This window comes from Mus caroli, unplaced genomic scaffold, assembly GCF_978045245.1.
Source record: "Mus caroli unplaced genomic scaffold, Mus_caroli_1 scaffold_10, whole genome shotgun sequence".
NCBI lineage: Eukaryota > Metazoa > Chordata > Mammalia > Rodentia > Muridae > Mus > Mus caroli.
This window is the reverse complement of record NW_028227265.1, coordinates 106,504,401-106,525,974: the sequence shown is the minus strand read 5'-3', so window position 1 is coordinate 106,525,974 and position 21,574 is coordinate 106,504,401. Positions and strand designations below refer to the sequence as shown.

The 21,574-nt window shown below is 46.2% G+C and overlaps 1 protein-coding gene across 2 annotated transcripts in view; it reads left to right on the top strand.

Annotated features, from left to right (window-relative positions):
- The first annotated feature begins 15,561 nt into the window (after positions 1 to 15,561).
- Positions 15,562 to 21,574, top strand: part of Zmat4 (zinc finger matrin-type 4) — a 393,512-nt gene continuing 387,499 nt past the window's right edge. The window contains exon 1 of one of the 2 annotated variants that reach the window (XM_021170888.3): positions 15,562 to 15,685. The gene's annotated coding sequence lies outside the window, so the exon portion shown is untranslated. Of the gene's footprint in view, positions 15,686 to 16,196; positions 16,762 to 21,574 lie in introns of those variants that run through there. The other variant, XM_029480293.2, reaches the window with a different exon arrangement.

The window sequence follows — 21,574 nt, the reverse complement described above, 5'->3', positions numbered from 1 at the left end:
TATTATGTATTTGGCCACATCAGTAAGAAAAAGAAAAAAAAAATAGAAGTCATGTTTGTCTTTCACAGCTATTGATGCCAATCCAATCTGTTCCTTGTATTGTCAATACACATGGTCTTGCCATTGTGTGTCCAGTCATATGCTAATGAGATCAGAGGCCTTAGCTCATGCAGTGATCTTTCTACCTAAATCTGCCATGGACACTGATGGATGCCTTACAGTTGTAGGAATTGTGATTCAAAGAAGTTAGGTGTTTGCTCTGGAAACAAAGGGATGGTGGAGTTAGGAGTTGGCACCAGAGCACTGACTCCTCACCTAGCTCTTTGCTGATTGAGAAATCAAGCACCACAGAGAGGCTTGGTGATGTAAGTCTTTAATCCCAGGACTCAGAGGTAGAAGAAGTCAGAGCTCTGTGAAATCAAAGCCAGACTGGTCTACAAAACAAGCTCCACACTAGCCAGGGCTACACAGTAAGACCTTGCCTAAAAAACAGACAAAACAGAAACCACCCAAACAATGATGACGACAACAACAACATATGATACATTGTCCATTGGTCATATCTTTCTTCCAGCCTGCTTATGAATGTGACGTTTATGTCCAACTGACAGTATAAACACTCTATAAGTGTCTACTAAGCCCCTTCTTCTACCAGGGTTCTATTTCCTCATAGTTTTCCCAATGGAAGAAACACTCATCAGGCAGGTCTGTTTATGTGGCTGGAGGATGTGTGGTAAGTTTATGACAGAGCACTTTGGGAATCAGGAGGAGGACATTTGAGAAACGTGGGTCTCCCTTGTCCCCAGGGTCACTGACCACTGGCCCAGGAGGATGAAGGGAACAGAGTCAACAGACAGGGTTTCAGATAGCCAGTAAGCACAAAAGGAAATGATATTCTGGGACCAGCTTTGAGGAGACAGATCAAGTTTAATTGGGGTGAGTCAGGGTTACATAATTTCAGGGAAGGAGGTAGGAGTATCTAGGGTGTGCAAAGGTCATTGGCTGAAGGCTAAGGTACTGAGATGCCTCATTTGCATGGGGAGGCGCCCCAGGGATCTCAGGTGCTTGCTGATTGGGAGAAAGGAGGCTGAACCTGTCATCTAACCAATACTACATGGCATTCCATGGGTAGAGAGTATGGGGCTTTTGAGCTCTCCAGAGAAGGTCAGAGAAGGAGAAGCCCTGTTGGTAAAGGGTACCCCCGATTTTGCACTGAGCTCAGAAGGCTATTTGGACAAAGGTAGACTTCGACCTTAATTAGCAGGGTTGCTCCACAGAGAAACACACAGAGATGGAAGGTTGGGGGGTTACTTCAAGGATCCAAGATGCAGAGGAGGCTGTGAAAGGCAGACAGCTCGGAGGCAGGGGCGGGGAACACGTACTGCAGCTCCTCATTTGCTGTGCTGTGCAGATTATTGGGGTCTGTTTGTTATGATTTATGCTAATGTTCTAATATGCAAAATTTGTCAACTTGAGGCAACAGCATGGAGCTGAAGGAGAGGCAAAATGAAAAGAAAAGAAGGGAAGGCTGTTTGCAGAAGCTAGGAGTAATTAGGTCGAAAGGAAGAGATGCTAGGTTGTCATCCCACCTATTCTAATCATTTCTTCATCTGTAGGGAGAATTAGCTTCGAGCTATTCAAATAGCACTAAGACTCCAACAATAGTCTGCCATTTGATAATGGTGCTGAGGTGATTAAGGGTTAGATAATGTCATGATGATAAGAATCTTATAGATTCTAAAGGAGGAGAGTTCCTTGAGGAAGAGACAGCAAGAGTTTGCTATCCACCGTGTGAGATCACAGAGAGAAGACAGGCTAAGTACAGAGATCTCCACAGAACCTGACTGGGCAGACATAGACTCAGAACTTCCCATCTCAAGAACTGTTACAAGATAAATTTACTCGGTGTAACCCACCTGGCAGCTGTTCCATCTGACTCATGCAAGCACGTTGATTTTAGAAGATTTTCCCCCAGACCACCACAAGTCAGCAATCCCTCATTCCTAGCACTAGTGATCTTGGTAGCTGAAGGGGAGCCAATGAGGTGAAAGAGACACCCAACTCACGCCAAATCACTAACACACACCCTGTTATAACTTTAATTTTTTTCAAATCCTATTTTTAATGATGGTTCTTAAATGCTTTAACCTCCCTTGTAGCCAACCAGAGGTAGTAGAAGAGAAAGGATACAGGGGAAGTGGACCTGTTTAGAAATGTTCTTTGAAGCAACTCCCATCTGTGTTGTCTGGAAACTGGCAGTTCAGCTCATAGGTTAGCAGGCAGTGGCAGCCTGATCTATTTGCAAACACTTCCTGGATACATCAGCAGTCTAGTGCAGTTGAGTCCAGTTAGTAGCAGTGGTGAAATGACCTAGCAGAGACAGCCAGGCTTTAGCCTCCACTTCAGTCAGCAGAAGGATCAACAGATACACCACACACATGCACATATGTACATATGTGTGCATATGCCACAAAGAGAGAGAGAGAGAGAGAGAGAGAGAGAGAGAGAGAGAGAGAGAGAGAGAGAGAGAGAGAGAGAGAGAGGTGGGAATGAGGAAGAGAGAGATGTTAGGGAGTTAGGGATAAATCCCTAATCTTTTTGGTGTCAAGAAAGAAAATCCTTCTTTAAAGACTCCATCCCAGAAAGAAAAGTTTTTGCTAAACAGACCAAAGGCTTAAACACGGTGTCATCCACCCATCTGTCCATCCATCTGTCCATGCTTCTTTCCCTCAACCAATAGTATAGAGCCTTAGCACATGTTCTGGGCCCAGAGCTTCGGCCAGGTCTCAACCCACATCTTCCTTACCACGTAAACAGTGATGCTTCTACCGATACCCTTCATTTTAGAATTTTGTGCAGGGCAGCGCCTTTACTAAAAGTTTGATTATGATCCACCCTATCTGAGATCCTTCAGTGTTAAGGTGAGAATCCAGCATTGTTTTCTAAGCCTAGTTTCTAGGAGGCTGTAACATGGCCCTCCCTAGAATCCCAGGAAATAATCTAACCATCATGAGTAATTTCACGGTGGAGAATCTCAGCTGAGATTTCTGTGGAACTGACTCTAAGATTTACTATAACATCCCTGTGTGGATCTAAAACAGGTGACTGTACTCCTCAAAGGGCAGGAAGGCCAGATGTATTTCCACAAAGGCTCCTCTTATTGGAGCATAAGGGAACAACCATAAGCCCTGCACTGGTTCACGGATGCTCTCCATCCATTAGAGCCCGACTGTGTGAAGGTCATTGGCAGCAGTGGCATTGCTGTGACCCAGTTCTTCTCAGTCTTATGGGCTGTGGGAACTGTCTTAGGGAGCTTCTGTCATTTCACAGATTTCTCTGAAAGCCTAAGACCGCCTTAGCTTCTAGAAGGCAGAACTGCGCTCTCGCTTGGCGCCATCACTCAGGGGGTTCTGTAAATGCTCTTAGGAAGCTTTGAGCTGAAATCTTGGCAGGCACCCTTCTTTCCTTTCCCCCTTGTTACCCCCTTCTTGATCCTTCAGCCCCCTCAGACATCGTGCTGCATGATTACAAACAGGCCCGATGCTAATGAATTTCAGCACTGTGGAGCCATTTGCCGAGGTTACCTGAGAAGAATATCCCAAGCCAACTCCTGAGAAAAATCAATAAAATGCTCAATAAAACCATTATGCTGTGCCTTTATGTCACTCGGCCCTCATAAACACCTTTTAGCTTCAATCTTTAAAAGCCCAACTAAGCCCCCCCCCCCCACGCATCCCCTACCCCCTAGCAAGGAAGTGGAATTTTATTTCCTCCTGTTAGACCTTCATGATTCCCTTCCTGTCAGTAGCTTCCTAATTAGCATAGACTGACTTGTAAGCAAAAGAAGAGGCTTTGAGGAACGTTGGTCATGAATGCCTGATATTAAAAATTGAATAGGGCAGAGGGAACCATAAAGAAGAAAAGAGGGGGAGAGATGGATGTGAAGGGAAGGAAAGAGAGCCAGGAGAAACAAGATTTAGAGGGAAGAGAAGCAGAAGCCAGGCCTACAGGAAGACCGTCTTCTTATCCATTCATCTCAATAAAGACCTGTTTCTCACAATTCCCATAGAAGCCTTATCATAGCTACAATAGAGTACTAGACCTTCCATCATGTTCTCTGTGGGAGCTAGTGGCTGCTGGTCAGTCTTCGTTTCTCACAGGTATGGAGTGACCTGGTTGATAGCAAACTCTCTTTTCTCTGATGAACTTAAAGTGCCATCAAATGAAGATGTAACTCGTTGATAAGGTTTCTAACAGAAGCCCCTTACTGGGGAGCAGAAAGCCTCACTGGTGGGGAGGATGGCCAAGGAGCAAGCATGTAATGGGAATTCCGTTAGCTCTCTATGGGAGATCAGAGCCCTTGGCTATCGTGCAGCATGGGAACTGGGGAAGATCGAGAGAAACTAGAGTTCTGGTGACTACATGGATCCCATACTTGTCTTCTGAAGGTGAGCCCAGAGAAGCAGCCTAAGGAACTATGTACTCAACCAGAGCTAAGTTTGGAGGGGGCAAGCATTTTTCTTAAGAGTAAAGTAAATGCAATATTTAAATAACCATAGTCCATGGTTCTTGTGTTTGGCTCTGTTTTCAGTTCCCTTCCTGCTCGTGATGGTAAGTGCTCTGATGAGAGGAACTTAAGTGTGTCGGGAGGGAGGGCTTAACTTGGCTACGATTTGAGGGTGCAGTCCACTATGGTGGGGAGGAAAGCCGAGGTGGAGGGAGCTGAAGCTTCGGGTCCTAGTGCATCTGCCACCAGGAAGCAGAGGGGGTGACAGCCTGCACGCCAGGTGGTCAGTTTCTGTCCTTTGTTTTGTACAACTCAGGATCTCCCGCCCAGAGAATGGTCCCACTTACAATGAAGTCTTCTCAGATCAATTAATATAATCAAGATAATCCCTCCCAGATGTTCCCAGAGCTTAACCTTAATCTAGATAATCTCTTCCAGGTGTACCTAGAGAGCCATCTCTCTTGTGATTCTAGATTCTATCCCATTGACAAGGAATGGGAGCCATCATAAGCTCAGATCTATTTAAAAGAGCATTTGTATTTTTTTAGCCTTTGAAATAAGTAAAGGATGAGAGAGGACCAGAGAAGGTGATGGGGATGCATGTGTGACGAATCACAGCACTGTGCAGTCATGACAGTGCCAGGCATGAAGAAGACTAGTGTGTTTGCCAAAGAGGAAAAAGGAAGAGATTACCGAGGTCTCTTCCCTCCCCCAAAGGAACGCTGTCTGTTGCACAGAAGCCTAAGACTATTATTCTAGATCTGATCTCTCTAGATACTGGGATGCTATATCAAGAGAAGGTACTTAACCCTGATTTAATTTCCTTAATAACTTCTGTACACCACTATACTATCAACTGCTTCTTATAAAAGAATGGGAAAGTGAAGGAGGGGGAGGAGGAGGAGGAAGAGGAAAAGGAAGAAGATAAAGAAGAGGAGGAAGAGAAGGAGGAGGAGGGGGGTGGGGGGGAAGGAGGAGGAGGAGGCAGAAGCACAGGAAGGGAGCACACACAGTTAGTTCACTACCAATGTGAAAACACATTTATCTAAGTCTTGAATACACAGAAACTATAGAGGATTCTTCAAGAGCACTGCTTTGATTTTTCTATCCACCGACTTTTATTTGTAACAGGGACCTTTCCAAGGAATATCCAGGTGGCCCCTTCTTAATTTATCTTCCTCTTCAAAGGGGCTGGCCAGATGTCTCAACAGGTAAAGCACTTGCCATGCAAGCCGGATGACCTGAGTTCAACCACAAGAACCCACATGACGTGGAAGGAGAGAAGCCACTCTGTAAAGCTCTGAGTTCACACATAGACCACAGCTCAAATGTACTCACGCATCACATACATACACACACACACACACACACACACACACACACACACACACAGAGTAAAAAGAAAATAAATGAAAACGTCATCATTCTTCCCCTGTCTTGGGAAGTTGGCGTGTGGATGAACTAAGTGGCAGAGATGGGTAAGTCATTCCCTCGTGAGCATCTTCAACATGATGACTGGGTGTGTTCTCCCTTGAGTTACTGGAGTCCAGTGCTCTCAATCACCCATGAAGTAAAGCTGTCCATGTTATCATGGTTTTCTCTTCAGGGGATTCCTAAGTGTGATTTAGCAGTGTGGGGATTGTTGAACCATTAATGATATGTAATTGGTGTAAGTTGAAACTGCACAAGGGAACGGGGATGGCCAGGCACGAAGGTGTGAAGAGAGGTGTCCTGAGCCTGAAAGGCTGCTGGCAATTTGACTGGGAGAAGCAGGGCTGGGCTAGGAACTGGGAAGTTAGGAAGTCATCGGGTCAGATAGGAAATGTGCCCCGGAGGGGTGTGCCAGAGCTGGCACAGAAAAATCAGGGAGTGAATGAAGGTTGGTAGGCTGTTCAGCGATCTCTACAAACGAGTGAGGCCAACTGGGGCCCTGAGATTCTTAAACCTCATGTTCCACAAAAATGGATCTTCTTGGAACGTCAGGATAGTTAAAATATTTGGGCAAGTTATTCCTTAAATTATATATTAAGACAAGCATTGGTATATTTTAGAAGAGAATATAAACTCCATATATCTCAGTTAATAAAATAAGCATATTTAAAGAAATATTAGCTACAGCATATCTCCATGCCTTCAGGTTCTTTCCTCCGGGATGGAAGAACACTGATGGAGCAATTCGCCTTCTTTTCTAGGAAACTGGATGTGAAGCCTCGTTGTCCCAAGGTGTGGCCTTTGGTGTCTTGTTTGCACCTCTTGGCATCTCCAGGTCCTGCTACAGGAGCTGATCTGACTTGGATAGTAGAGGCAGAAAATGAAGACTCTCATTTCTACTGGTCCAGGCTGAGGCATGACTGGTGCTGAGGCTGGGTTTAGTATGCAGTGGTCTGGTGTATATGCAAGCCCTCAGCAGGAGAAATGGCTGTCATCTCCTGGCAACAACCGTATGCTTACCTGTATGTTAGGAATGAATAGATGATGTGTGGGCAGTATTGATAAGATGTTCAATGCATTCTTCCAAGGAAGCATCATCTCCCTTAAGCCTGGTGCCGGCAGACAGGAGTTCCAATAACTATATTCCTTCATTCCAGAGGGCACTTTACGCTGTGTTCTGCCAGCCTTACGGAAGCCAAGCCAACCTTCATAATACCATCCTTCAATTCCTGCCCATTGGTACATTGCTGGGCAATATTTCGCAACAGTGTTCAGCTGCACATTTCTTATAAAATTTTAACTAGAGCAAAACAATTTAGATGGGCAGTACAGCCTTTCAAACCCCTGTCTGTCTGTCTTCCCCCCTTTACAACACTGACTCAAATAAATACAATCACGATGTGAATGAACAGAACTACCTGCTACTCGCTTGCCCTGATCGTTTTAAATAATAAAACACTCTTGTCTTGAATTTCATGAAGACATGAAATTTCTGCTTAAGACGAACTTTCTGGAGGCTCATTAAAATTCATGAAATCGTTAAGAACAGTGCCCAGTGATCTGCCTGCTCCTGGCAGCGGTGGTCTCTTCCTGGACTTTGTAGAAATGTCACTGGCTCCACAGGTTTGATGGGGGCGAGGGTGGTGTTGGGGTCGGGGAGGTGGAGAAGGGGAGATTTCCCTCCCCATTAGCCAGCAAGGAATGCTGCGTGTTTCTCATTTAAGAAGAGGTGTTTGGAGAGGTCTTGGAGAGGGGAAAAAATTCTTCCTGTCATCCAGTACTAAACAAGATCCTAAAAATGGAAAGAAATCCCTGTACTGGCCTAGCACACATTCACTGAGACTGTATTGGACGGCTCGCATCAATTAGCAAAGACCTGGTGCTGGAAGTCTTTTTCTCGTGTTTTCACACATCTTGTTCTTTCTTGGCATTGCCCAGATTTATTCTCCTCTCTTCCCATTTAGGAACAGAATTTGGCATAAATAAATGATAACTGAGAAAATGGTATAAACAGAAGGGTGAATGGAACTCCTCCCCCGTTGCGAGGAGGTCAGGGGGATTTCCTGTAGCTCGTGGTTACCCACAGGAAAGCCGTGGTTCTGCTGGCACAATTTCATTTGTCTTCTAATAAAGAAACCCATATCCCTCCCTTAATTACTCAATTCAAATGCAGTCGGAACCTGCCATACCAAAGCCTTCCAGACCACTAATGCTCTGAAACCTGTTAAATTAAAGAGGGCTGAGTTGCCTTTGACACCCACAAAATGGGTTTCTGTGCATTCCATGCCCTGACATATTTAAGTTGTATGGGACTAATATTTAATACAATGCAGATATTGTGGACCTGCATATCTAATGTGCATTCTCCAGCTACCAAAATTAAGCAGTTGGTCTACGGGACACAGAGAGATCATCCTTCTCTCAAAGAGACTGTTCTGTGGCCAATGGTTTTAAAAGTTACTGACATCAACTATTTGCGCTCTCTCTCTCTCTCTCTCTCTCTCTCTCTCTCTCTGCTCCCTCCCCACTCTCTCTGTGTGTATGTGTGTGTGGTATTTTAGATAATGAATTTTAGAAAGTCACTTGTAATGTTTTGCCTTTCCGTGGGGGACAATTGAACTTTTGGTGGGTGCTCAAGAGAATTCTGGTTAAAAGTTATGATTAATTTTTGGGTTTTGCTGAAGGAGCTCCCATCGCTCAGATTGGTCTTGAACTTGTGATCCTCCTCTCTCTACTTTCTGAGAACCAGGGTTTCAAGTCTGTGCCACCACATCCACTTCTTTCCCAAGCCTTTCTCCCTTTTCTTCCTTCCTTCCTTCCTTCCTTCCTTCCTTCCTTCCTTCCTTCCTCCCTCTCTTCCTTCCTTCCTCTCTTCCTTCCTTCCTCTCTTCCTTCCTTCTCTCTCTCTCTCTCTCTCCCTCCCTCTCCCTCTCCCTCTCCCTCTCCCTCTTTCCTTTCTCCTTCCTACAGGATCTCATGTAGCCCAGCCTAGCCTTTAACTAGCCGTGTAGCCAAGGGTAACCTTTACCTTCTTGAATGAATAGACATATTACATTTAATGTGTGTGTGTGTGACATAGAACCATTTGTAGAGGTCAGAGGACAATTTGTGGGAGTTTGTTTTTTCTTTTTATCACGTGGGTCCCAGAAATCAAACTCAGATTGACAGGGTTGGAGGCCAGTGTTTTTAATCACTGAGCCATCTGGTTGGGCCATGACTTTGACCTTCTGATCTTCCTGTCCCTGCCTCTGGAATTCTGGGATTACAGCTGTGAGCTGGGGTTCAAATCTAGGCTTTCGTGAACACTAAGCAATCATCCCACTGAGTGAGTGCTCCTCCTCCTAACTCTCATAGAGATTATCAGGATTTCAATCTCACTTGTTTCCTTGTGTCCCTCACCCTCTCCCTCTCCCTCTCCCTCTCCCTCTCCCTCTCCCTCTCCCTCTCCCTCTCCCTCTCCCTCTCCCTCTCCCTCTCCTTCTCCCTCTCCCTTTCTCTCTCCTCCTCCCCCACATATTAGTGGAGGAAGATAAGAAACTTCTCCCAAAAGCTGTAGTTTTGAAATCATAGAAGTGCTATTTGTGATTTTACGCTATAACCATACATGCCAGGCTAGGCCAGTGTTGCTTTTGGAGGAGTTCCATCCTATCAGCGACCCTTTGTACAAAGCTCACCTGCACAAATAGCCAAGAAGGAAACAAACAGTTTGCTATGCCCTTTGCCCCACGTTTTGATTTCTAATACTTGATGTCTCTCTTGTTAGTCCTGCCCATTTTGGGAAAGTTACTATGGAAATGGCTAACATGTCTGAGATGATGCCATGCAAACACCCCACACCTTCCACATCCTTTCTTTTCTTCCAGTACCTAAGGGAGAAGGAAGGCACTCGAAGCATGATTGAACGTCAGGGAAAATTATGAGACTGGGAGGAGTCTGGTTGAAGTCCCCCTCCAGCGGAGAGGCAAGGGTCCCAGCACAATCCTATGTGAAGAGTGGCAGACTAGTATTCCACTGATATATAGATACTTTATGTTAAAATAGCAATGAATCAGGATCAAGATGAAATGTATATGATCTTGATAAATGACCTCATTCCTCTTCTTCGCAGCCATCATTTGGAAATCTGAAACAAGACTACTAACTTGGTTTATAGCAAAGACATCCTACCCTCTTGCATCTCTGTGACCCAGACTTCTACCTTATCAAATGTAATCTTCCAAATGCCCCACCCATACCCCAGGAACGCTTGGTGGTCTCATTTAGCTTCCTTCTGGTTGGCTTCAGCTGTCAACGTGACATAGCACACATCTGAGGGAATTTTGGCTGAGGGATTGCCTCCATCAGATTGACCTGTGGGCACATATGTGGGGCATTTTCTTGATTGCTAATTGATGTAAGAGAGCCCAGCCTACTGTGGGTAGTACCACTCCTGAACAAGTTGGTGTTGGGATGTAAGAGGGTCCTGCCCACTGTGCAGAGTACCTTTCCTGAACAAGCTGGTGCTGGGTTGTTTAAAAACTAGGAATGAGGATAAACCAGAAGTGAGCCAATGCGCAGTTAAACTTCGTGGCCTCAACGCTCTGTTCTTATTTAACTTCTGTTCTGACTTCCCTGGATGACGGGTTGAAACCCATATGCTGGAAGAAGGCCTTCTCTCTACAAGTTGCTTTTGGTCATGGTGTTTATGAAAACAGGGTACAGTGAGCCAGGGCAAAAACTGGAATCGGAAGCGGCATGTTGTTGTGGCTGACCTGACTGTGTTGTCCTGAGGGAGGATTGTTGAAGTGTTTGGAACTTTGGGCTGGAAAAGCTTTTGAGTGCTCAGAGCTTAATGGGTTGTTATGTGAGAGCATGGATGATAAGAATGTTGAGAGGAATGCAAATAGTGGACTCAGCGCTTATGATACTTCAGGGAGAAGCCAAGACCATTATGTCTGTTTTTGTGGTATTTTAAACTAAGAGTCTGCGGCTTAGCTTGAAGAATCAGCTGTGACTAACGGAAACCAAAGTCATCGAACTGGGATCTTCTGGGAAATATTTCCTCAGGGTCAGAACACAGAAGCTGTGGTCCAAGGCAGCCAAAGCTACTCTCAAGCTGGCAGCCAAACTTTGAAGTGTAAAAGAGTCTCCCATGTCGAGCTGTATTGGTGGCATGGAGTCTTCACGATTGAAGGTTGTCATAGAGATCCTTGCCACTGTGAGAGGCCAGCAGGGGCCACTGCTGAAGGTGCAGCCTTGGAGCAGTGCAGACCCCGGAATTGAAGGGATCTTTGTCAGAAGCTGAAGCTTGACACCGAGAGGCAGGGGTGGAGTGTCATCAGAGAGGCGCAGAGTCCACTGGTGAAAGTGAGCTGGGCTGCAGGGGAAAGTCCAGGGTATTGGAGATAATAGAACCATAGGGCACCCACCAAGGATAGTGGCTGCTGTGGGATGAAGCCAGCCCGTGTTTCACAAGAAAAGCTGTGCGTGCTGCAGGTTGTGAAGCCAGAGCAGTGGAGTCACCTAGATCTCGAATGAGTGCCAGATGTTGGACACTGAACTTTTTATGCTGTTCAATTTGTCAATTTGGGTTTCTCTTCAATATTATTGTAATTGTGTCTGGGCTCTTCCCTCTAGGAATAAGACAATATGTAATTTGTTTTTTCTCTTCTTTCTTTCTTTCTTTCTTTCTTTCTTTCTTTCTTTCTTTCTTTCTCTCTTTCTTTCTTTCTTTCTCTCTCTCTCTCTCTCTCTCTCTCTCTCTCTCTCTCTCTTCCTTCCTTCCTTCCTTCCTTCCTTTCTTTTTAAAATCTTATAGGAACCCACAGAAAAGAAACTTAGAAATTTTAAAGTGTTATTATTTTAAAGACCATGGAATGTTTAAAGCTTATTTGGGGGGACAAAACCTGAAAGGTGAGGACTTAAAGGGACATGTTGGTATCGAGCTGACAGTGTATGGATTGTCCTAGTTAACTTTAGCTCTCAGACCAGGATTATTTACAGGAATCTCAGTTGGGGAGTTGGCTAGATAAGGCTGCTGGACTTTTGGCATGTCTGTGGGCATTTTCTTAGTTGCTAAGGAGGAGGCCCTGCCCTCTGTGCGCTGTGTCATTTTTGGGAAGGCAGTCCTGTGTTGTATTGGCAGAAGGCCAATCTTGAGTCAGAGAGAGTGTGCCAGTCGGCCGCATACCTCTATGCTCTCAGCTTCAGTCCTGTTTCCTTGATCTCCTGACTTGATGTCCATTAGTTGTGGGCTACCCCAGTAATATGAAATAAGTCTTTCTTTCCCAAGTTGCTTTTTTTTTTTTTTTTTTTTTTGGCCATGATGTGTATCACAGGAGCAGAAAGCAAAAATAGAACAGGTTCTCTGAAGATAAAAGTTTCAAGACCCACCAAAATCCTATATGGGACTATTGTAAACACAAGGAAGCAAGACTCTCTAAGAGAAGCCCACACTCATCCCTTCATCTGCATCTCCCTTTCTTCCGAAATTTCTCCTTCTTTTCACTTTCTTTCTTAAATCTTTAGGAACACATCTCTTAATAAACCACAACTCTGCTTCATCCTGGTTGTTTCTGAAATCCTTCTTTGAGTCGAAGCCAAGGATCTGGTTTTAACTGAGCCCAGGTCCTTCAAAGACAAGAGGACTTCTCATGCTTTTGTATGGGACAGGATGGAGCTGTATCTCTGTCGCAAGTGACAATACCGAATGAGGGGGAAGCTAGAGGGGCCCAGGCCTGGCATCATCTCACAAGCTGTGAAAGTTCACAGTGTTTATTCCGATTTTTCAGCTCTAGGACTCTGAAGTGGCCTCTCCCCTCTCAGCCTATTAAGGGCGAGGGTGCTGTGAGGCTCAGAGCTGCACACTTGCCTGTTGCACTGGATTCGAGTAGTCAGCTTCTCACTGGGTATCTCTGTCTGTGAGTTTCACTTGTAAACACATACAAGATGCTGTTAATGGAGGCCAAGGCCTGGACTGGATATTTCTAGATTCTTGGTCTCTTCGTATTGAAAGGACTGAAAATGAAGCCATGCAGATTCGCAGAAGCAGTGAGATAATTTTATGTGGAGATAAACACTGCATGTTTAAAGATACATGCATTGGCAAGGTTGACAGTAGACCATGGAAGGGAAAATTCTCAAGAGCTTTAAGCTGGAGCCTGAGGTCTGCTCCTTTGGGGTGGAAGGAAAGAGGGTTGATGACTAAGGGATGTAGTTAAAGTCTTTCTCTGCTTAGATTGATGGATAGGCTGCACAGCCTTTTCTCTATTTTGTTTGTCTCTTTGCATATGCATGTGATTTTAATCATATGCATAAACATAAAGATGGTAAATAGGGGATTCTCTCTAACACAGTTCAGGCTGGATTAGCCCTTCTATTCTTCACACTCAGATTTGTTGGGTATACACTTGATTAGAAACTGTCTAGTCATGATTGTTACCAGGAGTGGGGAAACTCATACTATCATTACATGGCCTGGTGTGGATGAAGGGTTCAGGGGATTCTGAGGTTGCTAGGTGCATTGTCCGGAGAGGACTGTGTGTGCAAAGAGTGTGCCGATCACATCCTTACACATCGCTACAAGAAGGGAGGTATACTACACCATTTCCTTAGCCTGCCTTAATAGCATCTATATCCTCCCAGAGTTCAGGATTTAGGGCACCAGCATGCATGTGTGAGCTAGATGTCACAGCACCAGGTGGAAGACAATATTCAGCTTGCTGCCCAGGCTGAGGAGGACAGCAGGATGGCAGCTGATCAGAGCCCGGAACATGTCCGGACAGGGCAGAACTGGATGCGTCCTTTCCAAAGAGGTAGAATCCCAGCTTGAGAAGCCCGAAGGGCTGGCTCTTAAACCTGGAACTTGACTTTTTTTCTTTTCCTTTGAATTAATTTAATAAACAGTTCCCAGAAGCAAATCTTGCACACAGCATGCAGGTACATGCTCTGCCCATGAGCTGCTCAGAGCCTTGCACACAGCGGGCAGGTATTGCTAAGCTCTGCCCATGAGCTGCTCTCTGCCTTGGAACTAGATTTTCTGACTTCTCTTTCAGAGGTTCTCCTTAATCATTTTTCATAACAGATTCTAAATCACATCTTTCTACACGGTGAACAGATGTGAAAGTGGAAAAGAGTAAACCCTTCTTATGCTTCTGAGAGAGAAGCTGAACGTTTACCAGATGTAGGAGGAGGAAGGTCTGCTCTTTTCCTCCTCCTCCTCCTCTTCTTCTTCCTCTTCTTCCTCCTCCTCCTCCTCCTCTTCTTCTTCTTCTTCTTCTTCTTCTTCTTCTTCTTCTTCTTCTTCTTCTTCTTCTTCTTCTTCTTCTTCTTCTTCTTGTTCTCCTTCTCCTTCTCCTTCTTCTCCTTCTCCTCCTCCTCCTCCTCCTCCTCCTCCTCCTCCTCCTCCTCCTCCTTCTTCTCCTTCTCCTTCTCCTTCTCCTTCTCCTTCTCCTTCTCCTTCTCCTTCTCCTTCTTCTTCTTCTTCTTCTTCTTCTTCTTCTTCTTCTTCTTCTTCTTCTTCTTCTTCTTCTTCTTCTTCTCCTTCTTCTTCTCCTTCTTCTCCTTCTCCTTCTTCTCCTTCTTCTTCTCCTCCTTCTCCTTCTTCTCCTCCTCCTTCTCCTCCTTCTCCCCCTTCTCCTCCATCCTCCTCCTTCCTCCTCCTCCTTCTTCCTCCTCTTCCTCCTCCTCTTCCTTCTCCTCCTTCCCCTTTGGCTGATAATTTGTGAGACTGCAATTAACAGAAGGAAGTAGGTTAGAATAATGAAACAAACAAACAAACAAACAAACAAACACCAGGCTCATGGCAGGTGCTTAGATCCAACGTGCCTGCTCATTTGGGCTTCCCCTGATGAGACATCCCAGACTTTTGTGGACTTTGGAAACAGCTCCTTCCAGACCTCAGGTAGAGTTCCAAGGGAACTTGGGACCTCGGGTTGGGGCAGTTTGTCGACCTTTAGGGAAAAGGATTAGGCACATGAACAAGACAAAGCTTATAATATGACCCCTGAACAATTTGAAATGACCTTCAGATGACCTCCAAGGTGTAAAAGCATCGTTCTGTTTCTTCAGCCCTGAACCTTGTTCTGCTTTCTGGAGCCTTCTGACACCAACAGAAACCCCCATTATGATTCCCACAAGCCTCAGGAATATTTATCAACAAGGGGGAGAAATGAGGAAATAAGGCCAGATAATTGTTGCAATGGGCTTTGTTTTGTGGAAGTTAAAATGCTGGACTAAGAACCTCAGTTCATATTCTCTCTCTCTCTCTCTCTCTCTCTCTCTCTCTCTCTCTCTCTCTCTTTCTTCCTCTCTCTCTCTCTCCTCCCACCTCCCACCCCGTCTCTTTCTCGCCCACCCCCACCTTTTTCGACTGTCCTCCCCTCCCTTCTCTGGACTCCCAGTTCTGCCTCCCACCCCCCACCCCGACACCTGGCGGGAGGAGAACCTTACAGGTTGTCAATGAAACATGGAATTATTTCCTTTGATGGCTTAGATAATAGTAGAAGCCAAAGCAATGAGTGAGGTTGGCCGAGACCAATGCAGTCCTGCCCGGGACTGGAGAGCCAATCACAAGAGCAGGAGGCGGGGCGTCGGCGCCAGCAGATAATTGCTAAGTGCATCGCTAGCACAGTTGGTCCGAGCTGCTGAAAGGTCTGGTCGCAGAGACAGGAACGCAGCATCCTCAGCGTGCTCCATCCAGGCAGTGTCCTCCTGCGCTCCGCCGGGCGGCGAGCCTCCGGACGACAGCCCCTCTGCTTCTCGGAGAAGGTACCTTTATCTGTGTCCCGGGAGAGGGGGCTGCTTCCGCTCTGTTTTCGCTCGGGCTTGCAGTTAGCACAGGTGGAGGATTGCAGAGAGAAGAGAAAAGTTTAAGGGGAGGAAAGGTGGCCAAGGCGGAGACCCACTGTCTTTTGTTGGGAGGAAAACAAACCTACAATTTGGGAAAACTTCTGCACCGTCAAGAGCAAGGCTTGTTTACTACTCTTAATTAGCTGCGCTCAGGTTCATGGAAATGGGTCTGCTTTGGGGCTAGAGGACCTGCAGGGTTATGTGTAGACTTAGGTTTGCTGGGTGATGAGGCTGGACCCCGGATTGGCCGCTTCGTGGGCCAGAATGATGCTGTGACCATATCCATGAGCTGGCTCCAGAAGCAAGCTTGGTTTGATTGGATTTTCTGCCATCGGGTCTGCCCTATCCGCTATACCTTGACCTGCCTTGCTCAAACTACTGTGACCTTCAATTCCTGCCCGTCCTCAAACTTTTCTCATCTTCTCCTGGGCTACTTTTGCCCTCTCCATCTCCATCGGTCTTCACCGGTGAAAAGAGCAATGTCGTAGGGTGTAGGAGCCTGTCCTGTTTGACCCTGCGAGCATCTATCTGCGCATCACCCAACTTAGTGAAAAAGAAACCCTTGCTGTTGACAAAGAAAGTACTTCCTTGATCAGCTCCTGAACACCCTGGAACACTTTCTTGATTTGTCGTGTCCCGAAAAACAGCAGGGATGGAGCTGAATTTTATCCCGGGGTGCTTTACACTCCCATCAAAGAGAGGCCCAGGTCTGAGGTCCCAGCCACTCTGAAAGAGAGGCTGGTGGGAGGGGAAGCCACTGGATGCCAGTCAGTCTAGGTGCTCAGGTGCATCTGTTCAGGTAGATGGTGCTGCAGTCTCTGTCCACACTGCTTCTGATAGTTGATCTTCAAGTAGAAATGCTCACCGTGGCTCTTGGTTGGTTCTTTAACATTCCACATTGTTGGGACTACAAGGGACTCGCACCGAGACACACTTTCCACCCTGGAGACTGAGGTCAAACCTCTCTGTCAACTTTTGCTACAGGGCAGTGCAAGGTAAGTGGCCACTGAGGAAGTGGCTGTTCCCAGTGGGGGTGAAGGTGACGGATGTGGCCTTGGACTCCCTGCTTTAACACACAGGTAGTTCCCTGGTTTTGTGCCTGTCACTATAAGGCATGCAGTGGTGTGACCTACCTGTGACATCCTCTGGAGTTTCCAGTCTCCAGGTGTTATCACAAGTCCTTGGCATTTGGCGCATGCCCGGAGTTCAGGTGAATTTCCTCCGTTCGATTTCTGTCCCAGACTTAAACCGTTGTGGGAGTTCTGATAAGATTGTTCTGGAAGAGGTTCTCAGCAGTGCCTCGCGCACCCCTGTGACACTTATCCCCTCCCCCCCATCTCCGCCTCTGAGGTGTGACAGCCTTTGATTCTTCTGCTCCATGAGTCATTCCTGCTTACGAGCCCTATTTTCTTCACTACCACACACAACAGGTTCTCCTTCGCATCCTTAGACAACTGTTTTTGGGTGGGAGCTGTGATTATGGAAGTTCTACTGCCAATGGTTAGAGAAATAGCTGTCTGTCTAGCTGTCTGTGGTTACAGTTGGTTAGGATGTACACACGTTAGTTAGAAGCAGCAAGATATGCCCCGAGCTCTGTATAGCATGACTCCTGCTATCCAAGGTCCCTGAGTGGAGCTCCAGCTCCACTTTTCTAGGTTGTTGGGGGCAGATTTAAAGGCCTTCCCTGCCCCCACCCCCACCCCAGGATGTAAGGCATGCGACTCCACAGAGGCCATGGGGTCAGTATCTAGAACTGAGATAGTGACCTGATTGCAGTTAGTTTCTTTTCCTTTTCTTAAATGCACACAGCAATATGCTAGGTAAGCTTTTGAGTCTGAGGGGTGTCTTGGGCCAGAAACCAAGAGCAGAACTCAGGGCCCCCTTTCACTTTATGCCAATCTGTGATCTGTTGCTGCCTATCATGATAGAGAACATTAAAGCCAGGCATTTTAAAACAGCTCCCTGTGGTGACTCATGCACAGAGGGAAGGGCTGGGTGGGGGACGGAGCAGAGGGAGCTTTGAAAAGTACAAGTGGGACACACTGGAGCACTGCTTTCTCTCTCTCTCTCCTCCTCCTCATTCTTCTTCCTTGTATTTCCTCATTTGGAACAGAGATCATTAAAATAACAACTTAAGCTTAACAAAAAGAGAGTATAGGAGCTGGAGAGTAATTGACAAAACTCAAACCACTCTCATTGTAGCTTTGCCTGGGTCCTCATGGGCTCAAACCCCAGGACCCTGAACCTCTGCTCCGATCCATTTTGGAGTAGGTAATCACTGGAATGTGGCTGATTAACTCGTTGCGGAGCCGAGCGCTTGCTTGTGTAGGAAGGGCCTGACGGATGCTCAGGAAATTAAATTTGTTAGTTGTCATTTTGTCGAATTGAACACGATGGCTTCAGCTAGGAACCTGGATGGCACCATGCGTCTAGCAGTTTTCTCTCTCCTCAGTTGGCCAGCCAGGACTTCTGTCACTGAGCTACTGTGATGTGGAGGGCTCTTTCCATGCTCAGTGTGACTCCCCTTGCTCTACTCTGGATGTCAGCGCACACCCCCCCCCCCCCGCCTTCACCTCAGCATCCCTTCTCATGATAAACAAGTCAACAAGTAATCTCTTTGCCAACCTGCTTTGATCTCACCCTTTTGTGCAGATATTTTTTTTTCTGTTAAAGAAAATTGTGCCCAGAAATAGGATTGAAAACATATTAAAATTTTTATCAGAGAACTGTCTTGTTTTGTTTTGTTTTTGTTTTCAGTTTTAAAATTTAATTTTGTGGTTTCAGGGAAATCAAATAAGCACATATATTGGGTTAGGTGTTTTGGTAAACGCTGTCTTTCTCTTTGTGGATGTTTGCATATCTCAGCTGTCCTCGGGGACAGGGTGTCTGTAGGTTTGAAGCAGCCTGGAACATCCCTGAAAGTTGTCAAGATTAAGTCACAGTGTCCCTCTGTTTATTCAGAATGGGGAAAGTGGCTGTTTGGAAATGTAGGCTCGGAAATGTATTTTCTGGGCTCAAGTGTCCTTCAGGTTTCATTTAGGAAAATTATGAGTAACTAGTTCATGTGACTCACTCTTCTACGCTTAGATCTCCATCCTTCACCTCTGCAGGGGACCTGATCAGGTATCTCATCCAATTTGATGAGCACGTGTATTTCTTTCTCTCTCCTTCCTCCATTCTGGTTCTCCCCAGCATTTCAGGACACCCTAGGAGAGATTTACTCAGACACCCTGTTCACTTCATTTCCGAAAGAGTTAACAGGAGATCCCAGGAAGGCTGGTGTCAGCCACGGGAGACTGCCCCCTTTCACCAAGTTCAGTTATGTCTCAGGCCTCAGTGGGACTCGTGGGTCATGTGCTGCTGATTTGGGTGAGGCAGACAGAGCAGATGCCTCTGGGTAAAGGTGATTCCACCCCTGCCCCACTGTCCTGAGGACCGCTCTTCTACACCGGTTCCACAGCCTCCGCATGGTCCATCTATGGACTGACCTTGGAGACGTTGGCAGACAGCATAGTTTGTCTGCTGCGCTCCCTATTTTTGGTTCGCCTATCACCCTAATCTACCAGTTGTTTGAAAGGATTTGTTTACTCCCTTACACTAAGTTAACAGTGTAACCTGCAGAGGCATCTTTCTCCCATATTCATAGAATGCACCACACTGCCGTGGAACTACACTTGTGTCCCTTATTTGAGTACGTCTTAGCAGAACCTAAGATGTTTGTAGTAGTAGCTCAGGCATCTGCTAGCAGCAAGAGGAAGACAGAACTAGAGAGATGCAAACTGAGCAATTGTGGCCCTTTGCTAGTCAGCTGAGACACTGCTGGGACTAGTTAGGAAGCGGTGGTAGGATTAGGGGTTTTAGCTGGGAATTGTGGCACATGACTATAATCCCAGCATTTTGGAAGGTAGAGAGAGGAAGAGCTAGGATTTGAGGCAAGCTTAGGCATATACAAAGACCTTACCCACAACCACCTCCAAGATGAACGAATGAATGAATGGATATTGAATGAATGAATGAATGAATGAATGAATATGGGTCTGGCACTTGAGCCCTGGGATTTGATCTTAGACATCATACTCATTTGCTCTCTTTTGGCTTTTACTTTCCTCCCGTGTAAAAAAGATTGGACTGCATTCTTCCAGGTCTTTCTGCAGTGACCTTCCCTTTAGATCTGGCCAGCGAGTCTGCCTCCCACTGTGGAGGCCACAGCTCGGCAGCCTCCAATGCCGCCATGGTGACTGGTCATAGTTTTAGAGCTGGAATCTGGGAAGACAGGTCAGGAGGCACAGTGGATGGTGTGCCAGAAGACACACAGGCTGAGGGGGTGATGTCATAGCTGATTCTGCTTTAGGAGGGGATGTTATATGGAGGATGGCGACCAGCTGTTCTCCATCTCCAGTAAGGATTGAACGGGAGAAAATAGACAGAAATTGCAGCAGATGGACTTAGATTAGGTATGAGGAAGAATTTTCCATCAGCAAGATTTTTTTTTTTTTATAAAAGGGAAGGTTGTGAGCCTCTGAGATAATCTTTAAGAAGTGGATAAGCTGGAGATGTTAGCTGGAGTTGGAGCTGGAGAACTGGAGTTGGTAAAGGGCAGGAATCCTTGAGCCTCAGGATCCATCTCTCTCCCGGGGAAGGATGCACAATCATTTTCCTCCAACTACACCCTTGGCAATGGGGCTTAAAGTTGTGGAGACTGGGGCGATCGAGGAAGGCAGGGAACCTGGGACTTGGGTAGATCCCCTCACTCTGCCCTGAGCTGGTTGGCACCTTGATGAGAATATTCTGGCTATTGCTTGGAGATCTCCCATTAGTCCTCATCTTTTCCTGCAGACCTGGCAAATGATATCAGAGAGGAGAAAGCGTTTGGTGGCACCATCCAGGAACTCAGTGCCAGAATAGAGACCAGAATTAAGCATCCCCCCTGTCCCCCATCTTCAGAATCAGTAGCATTTTCTCTGTAGCTCATTTCCTTTTAATTCCCCAACTAAATAGGCCATTTGATTCATTGGGTGCCTGATATCACTTTACCTGACTGGCAAAGATCAACACCTGCAGCTGAGCATTTTCATTGATAGTTCATTGATACCCGTTGCTGGCAGCGTGTTCACTGATGGTCCATTGATGGCCATTGCAGGCAGTGTGCTCTCTACAGCACCCATTGCACATATTTTAGTGTTTATTCCACAGCACCCACTGGCCACAGTAAGTGCCTTTTCCACAACCCCTATTGCTCACACTGTCTCTGATTACATTTTCTGTAGTTTATATAGTATACTGCTCCATCTCCAGACAGGGAGATGCCTTTGCTGTCTCTGGGGGGCTCTATGGGCTACTGCCAGGCCACGAGGCAGCTTTTCTGTCAGAACTCAGAACAAAAAGAAAGAGGAAATAGAGAAAGGGAACACCAAGAAGAGATAGGGAGAAATCGTGAGAGATGCTGAATTTGATTCTTGCAATGGTTAGAGATTATAGACATTCATTCAATTCTTCACTAAAATAATGGAATAAAAAGGCCCATGACATAGGGCATCTCATAAATAAAATACTGCACCCATTACCTTTAACAATCAGAACAAACAATGTGAAGAGCATTAGAGGAAGGTAGAGGTCTGGCCCACAGGAGCTTTTCCAGGGTCCAAAGTCTGGCTCTCTGTAGGGTCTGGAAAGAGCCTCACAGTTGTGACAATGTGGCAGTGGCTGGGACAGTCTTTGCTTCATGGTGTTTGAGTCAGCTAGAACTGAGCACCACACTGTAAGCCCTGGGACTCAGGCAGCAGTGCACAATGTCTGCCCACGAAATGG